A 6,587-nucleotide genomic window follows, 5' to 3' on the forward strand; every position below is an offset into this window, starting at 1 on the left:
TATATAGGTAGATTTATTACTATTAATTACTTCAATTATCGCCTTGTTAACAGCTAAGACCTACACAAAGTCAATAAAAGAATGGCGATTGCTAAAACTGAACACACACCAATAAAGAGTGAGAAGCAGATCATCTGCTACAACATCTTTAAGCGACTGGCGAATGTTCTGATGGACAACATTCAACTGGAAACAATTCAGAAGTTGTAGAAATCTATTCAAGTATTGGAAGATGTATTAAAGGCAAATGGTGGTAAAAGTAGGCTATTGGTTATTTTGTCCGAACCCCTCTGCTGTCTACATCTGATAACCCATATTGGTTATTGTATATGTACGATAGGTACTCGTTTAGATGGTTCATAATTCTAACACTTCCAATAACACTTGTTTCCTTGAGCTTCAGCAGTTCTGCCATCGCCAGCGAGACAATGCGGTCACTCCTCAGGCGAACTTGTCACATCATTTCTCACTCATCATCTCCCTATTTTCAACCCATTTTCCTCCCCAGGTTTTTAGCAGGTTTCCTCTTCCGCTATGACTTCATTTTTCCGCCCTGGTTCATTTCCTTTCTTTCTCTCCATCTCTGTCTCTCACCTCATTCTTGCTTGTGTGTTCATCCATCAGTCGTCATCCTTCACCGCCGTAACCATGGTGGCAGATCCATAGATGTGTGAATCGAAAAAAAGAGTGCTCTGTTCAGTGCCACAGGCTGTATGGCTGCATGGAAGGAACGAGGACAGCTTGGCAAAGCCCATATGCGCCTAGTCTAATATTAGTTATAGTTATATGTTGTATACCTTGAATGCACTTGATATATGCCAAGTGCATTACCAGATTTGGATCAAACCTGCCTGGTTTACAGTTACAGCTAGTACAGAAGGCTAAATGTTCAGTTTGTTCTTGAATGTTTTCTGTGGAACTGCGAAACCCCAGTTGTAAAGACTTTGAATTAAAACAACAAACACTGACAGCCTGTGTGTGATGTGCAGATGGCTCGAGCTCTTGGGCTACCAGAAACAGTAGGCGCCTGTGCGTTCTCGATTGGATATAAAGGATACTTCCCTTGTAGTCCAAGCAGCGTTGGTTCAGTTCGATATGTGCTTGATGGAGGCATTTAAGCATTTCATGTTTGTGCAGCCGCACTATAGCTCAAAGGACGTTTCCATGGTAACAGTTCTCATGGTTCTGCATGAAGAGTAGTTGGAGAGGAGGGGCTGTTTTGTGCTGTAAAGATTGAATGTTAAGCAAGAGCTCCTGTGGATTTAATGGAGGAGACAACATTACCGGGAGAATTGCTGAGATGATAGCCTCCCTTTCCAGTTTCACAGAGCCACGACTGTGTTTGTAGAGCAAAATGAATTACCCCCTAATCAGCATTCGTTGTGTTGAGTTCTATGTGTGTGATCTTAAATATGCAGCTTAAGGGTCATAGAGTTCATTCGAGTCTGTAGTCTGAATGGTTTCGAGCGGGTTTATTTGCTGAATCAGAGAATCGAGCATAGATCTGTAGCCTTTCAGTTTGAAAGGAGCAAAACTGGGATTGTGCCACCAGCCTGTCAACAAACTCTCAATTAGACCTTCTCTGTGTTTGCGCCATGGGCATTTGGCATCCCGCTTTTGCAAATGTAATGTCTTGCTGCAAAGATAGACCAAGAACTTTGAATCCTGATAATGGTTTCACACCATCATCATGACAGCTCATATAAATGTTTTAGTAAAGTCAATGGCATGAGGTGTACATAAAATTAGAACTGAATTTTCAACACCACATCTCAGGAATCTGCTGACTTTTTCCTTTTTTTTTTTTTTTTTAGCTGATTTTGATCAAAATAGTTGGAAATGAATGTATTTAGATGCATTAAAACAGAACTGAGAGTAGTACACTTTTATTGCAAGCTGAAAGTATTATCAGAATAAAATAACTGACTGAAGGTGAGGATTTGTAGAACGTGAACTATGAACGTTCCAGTTCTGCAAAAAAAAAAAAAAAAAGCATTAAAGCATTCTGGAATCACTTCTGTATTATGTGCATGTGACCAGGTAGTGAGATTTGTTTACTTTTATTTTCAAGGGGTCCATTCAATTGTAATGTCTTATAGTTCAATCTTTGCAGATTTGAACCAGCATCCAGCATCCACCAGCCATCATTATGTTTAGTAGTAGTTTAACAGAGAACTCAGAGAACCAATGATAGCTTGCATGATGCTGTACTAAATAATTATGTGTTTATGTTTAGCTGCCTTTTATTTGTCTTATACTAAACATCAGATCAGCCTTTAGCCTCTCTGCTTCCCCCGCAGCTCTGGAGCACCTATGGTGTTTCTTAATACAACACAAGTTGACGTTCATTAAAAAAAATGACAATTACAGATGTATTTTATGTCATAGAATAAAATGTGAAGATATGTGAACCACAGACCCTTTTCAGGCATTTAACCAAAAACCCATTAAAAAAAAAAAAAACTATATATATATATATATATATATGACTTTGAGACGATGTAACTAGAAGTTCAAAAATGCCATCCCATATCATTGTTTTTAGGACTATTCCTGGAACACTCTATTACCACCTTTTTTGGCAATAGATAAATCTAAGGTTAATTTAGTTTCAAACAGCCAAACACATCAAGCTCCTCCCAGAAAAATAAATAAAATAAATGCACTTTTTCATTTCTGATGGGTGAGAGCAGGAATATGACTCGCTCTGAACTAAAGAAGATTCTGGGACTTTGTAATGTTTTCCTGGAGAGGTTCCTTCGCCCTGAAGTTGTGTGCTGGACCCGTGAGAAGCACAGGTGTGTCCTCCAGCCTGCCTGCAGAAAGGAAATTAGATCCAATACCACGCTTCCCAGTGGGAGATTGAGCCCATGCCAGAGTGTTTATGTGTGGAGGTAAGTGTGATGTCTTTTGTTTTAGTGAGGCCTGTTAATTCACCATGTTTCTTATGTCCTCATCTGGAGCACTAAAGTTCAGACTTACTTCATAATAAAATACACTGTATTCCTATCCAGATACACATCGTTTTCTGACGGCGTCTCTAAGAGTAATCCGCATAAATTTTGTAGGAACCCAGAGCCAGGAACCAGCTGCTGCCATGTCTGAAGGCCACTGAACCAGTACTCTTTCAATATTTATTACAATTACTCTGTGTTCCTTTGACGTGGGTTTCTTGTGGATGTGACAGGCTTGTTGACTGGTGAGCTCCGGTGCTGGTGTTGGAGAAACTCATTAAAAATGGAAGCTGTGAAAGTAGGCTAGCGGTTTACTGATGTGGAAGCAATGGGTAAGGAGAACGGAAAGCCATTCCAAGTTCTACATTGACTATCCCATGTCAATGTTTTCCCTTGTTCCGTTCTCTGCATGAGGAGGTTATGTCTGCAATTTCTTGTAAATTGCAAAGATTATGTGCTTTTAGTCAACAGGAGAACAGGAATAATTGTTGCATTATTTGTTACTGCTCTAAGTTGTGTGAATATTGAAGCCAGTTTCTGAAGCTGAGGAATTAAGTTTAGTTCTGGGTCTGCCAAAAGTCAAATTTTATTCCATCTAAAGAAGTCTGCCTTTTAGTTCATAACCATTTCTGGCTTCTTAAATTAAATTTCTGGGTTCAATACAGAATCTACGAAATCCTGTCAGTTACCACTAAAAACTATAAAATATGCACTTTCTTTGCAATGCCAGCATCTTGGATTTGATTAACAGGGAATACATGATGAAACTGATTAAAATGTATTCCATCAATGCAATACAAGTCTCTTTGCCGAATACATCAATGTAAAATGTAAATGTAAGGGCAGGTTTACAGAAAACTTGTTTTTGTGTTTAAAAAGGTGAGACGCTTGGCAGTGGAATGTGAAAATATGCAAGGTCTTGAGATCACGTGTGAGACACTAATGCAACAGTAATAAACAACAGCATTTTTGTGTGTATTTACCTAGAAAAAACATTGGCAAACGCACAGACTGGGGAGTACATACAAGTTGCGTTCTATGCAAGAAACATTTTCTAGCAGATTCTGCATGATTAAGACACAGCAGGAAGGCAGTAGATTAAAACGAAAGTACATTTAAAGCTGTCCCTGACTGAGGGGTCTCATGGATTTGTCCCAGTAAAAAGAAAAATGTGGTCCTGGACCACAAAACCAGTCGCTGGGGTATATTTCTTAGCAATAGCCAAAAAAAAAAAAAAACCAACAAAAAACATTGTATTGGTAAAAAAAAAATATAGATTTTTCTTTTATGGCAAAACTCATTAGGATATTTATTAAAGATCATGTTCCATGAAGATATTTTGTTAATTTCCTACCGTTAATATATCAAAACTGAATTTTTTATTTTAGTAATATTGCATTGCTAAGAATTTATTTGCACAACTTCAATGGCGATTTTCTCAGTGTTTTGACTTTTTTTGCTCCCTCAGATTCCAGATTTTCAAATAGTTGTATTTCAGCCAGATATTGTTCGATCCTATCAAACCATACATCAATGGAAAGCTTATTTATTCAGCTTTCATATGATGTATAAATCTTTCGGCTGGTTTTGTGGTCCGGGGTCATGTATGATTCAGCTGGAGTTTAAGGCTTGTGCACTTTTCTATAGACCAGTCATCTCTTTCATCTGACTGATGCCATTTTATTATATATCTAATTAGCTCATTATTGCAACAGTGAAACATGCTTAAAGCTCTAAGCTGCCATTTTGATTTACATTTGCTTCCTAAGTGCAATTAGTGAAAGTTTTTTATTGACTACTTTTTTACTAACTGGAAAGAGAGCTAGACTCTATTTTCAGAACAGACAGAAGCATTAATGAACACATGTGAAGTGAACTTATGTGACACTCCTCATTTTCTGACTATTATACCCTGCATATCACAAGGCTGAGTGCACTTTAGCCATACATGTCATTGTGCTTTGATTGTCTCATTACCTTCGTTCCTTTTGTTTCCAGTTATCTGAGTCCTTCATTAGAATCATGAGTGTGTTACACAACAATGAGCTTCATTGTGCTCTCACTCATTTTGTGACTTGGTAACAGTTAATATAGGCATCTATTTAGCTGCGTGGGCCACTGCTGGCAACCGGACTGCACCATGCAGGGCGAGAAGATTTGTTTTGTGGTATTTGTATTTGGAGAGAAAACTATGTATTTTTTGGTTTAATGTAAATATTCTGTTGGCGTTTTGCAATTAACCACGTTTTGCTTTTCCCGTATTCCTCAACATTTTGCCAACTAATAACAGAACACAGCACTGCTTAATACTAGCTCTGTTGCAGAAATTCTGTCAGTCCAAGTGTCGATCCAGTAAATGGTCAGTGTACCATGTGCCACGATTAGCTTGCAGTGTGTACCTTGTTCTATTTCTATGCAAGTGTCTTTATTTGTCTGTGGTAGGAGCATCATAACCGTCTCTTTCTCTCGCTGTCCTCTTCTATTTGATTTCCATTCAGGTTGTCTCCTGCCAGCATTTTTGGTTTGATGCCACAGCAAAAGCACACTTGGCCTGCCTGTATCAGCCCATTCCTGTTGCCGTCGAGTCTGACATCTGGATCTGACAGATCTCTGATAGCTTATGATTCATATGAACCATATGTTGTCATTGCTGGTCTGTCATCTTTTGTTCTCTATAAACAGTTCCCAAATGGATTTTTACTTTATCTCCTTGACTGAAGTGTTATACCTTCACAAAATGTCCAATTTGTGTCATTCATATTTAATTTATGCATTTAGCTGACGCTTTTGTGTAAACGCTTTGTACACAATTGAGCCCAGCTTTGAAGTCTGCATGTCATTTTGAGGTTGATGAAATTGAATACATTTGTTCAGTGTAGTCAACATCTGATAGATCTACATTGGTTGCCATAGTAATGACTAAAGTGTCAGCATGATGGCAAGAGGCTCTTTTCCACAACAACCGAGAGCTGTCAGTATGGAACTAAAGGATGGAAATATGGAAAGATTTAACTCTCTTAATTTCTATTACATTGCACTGTGATTCTGAACTACTTCAAATCTCAGTTGCATTATAACATTTTAAAAGTCCATGCATGCACTGCATTTAAAACAATTAACTTTTTCTCTATTGAATACATGGCAAATGTATTCAAGATATAAGGAACAAAAGAGTTACAATTATTGCATTTGGAAGTGGCTACACACTAATGCAAATTAAGCATTCAGATTTGAATGCATTTCCCAAAATCTGATTTTAATTACATTTTAAAATGATATCCAAGTAGGGTTTACCTGTGGTTTAAATTATTCCTGTGGCTTAAATTTAATTGGGAAAAAAAAAGAAAGAAAAACACATACACGTCTGTTTGGTGTTTGTGCGTGCATCTGCGTATAAACGTTAAAAATATATAGAATTTATTTATGTAGAATTCATAAATGTAAAATATCGATCAGAATTTTGTCAATGTGATAAAAAAAAATTAATACTTTTTTCAGGACACTTTAAATGAATCAAATATAACAATATTTTGCAACTGTTTATTTCACAAAATCCAATAAATGCAACCTTGATTACCGTAAGAGACTGCTTTCAAAAACAATTAAAAATCCCCAAAATTGTTCCACAGAATT

This window comes from Carassius gibelio, chromosome A16 (genome assembly GCF_023724105.1).
Source record: "Carassius gibelio isolate Cgi1373 ecotype wild population from Czech Republic chromosome A16, carGib1.2-hapl.c, whole genome shotgun sequence".
NCBI lineage: Eukaryota > Metazoa > Chordata > Actinopteri > Cypriniformes > Cyprinidae > Carassius > Carassius gibelio.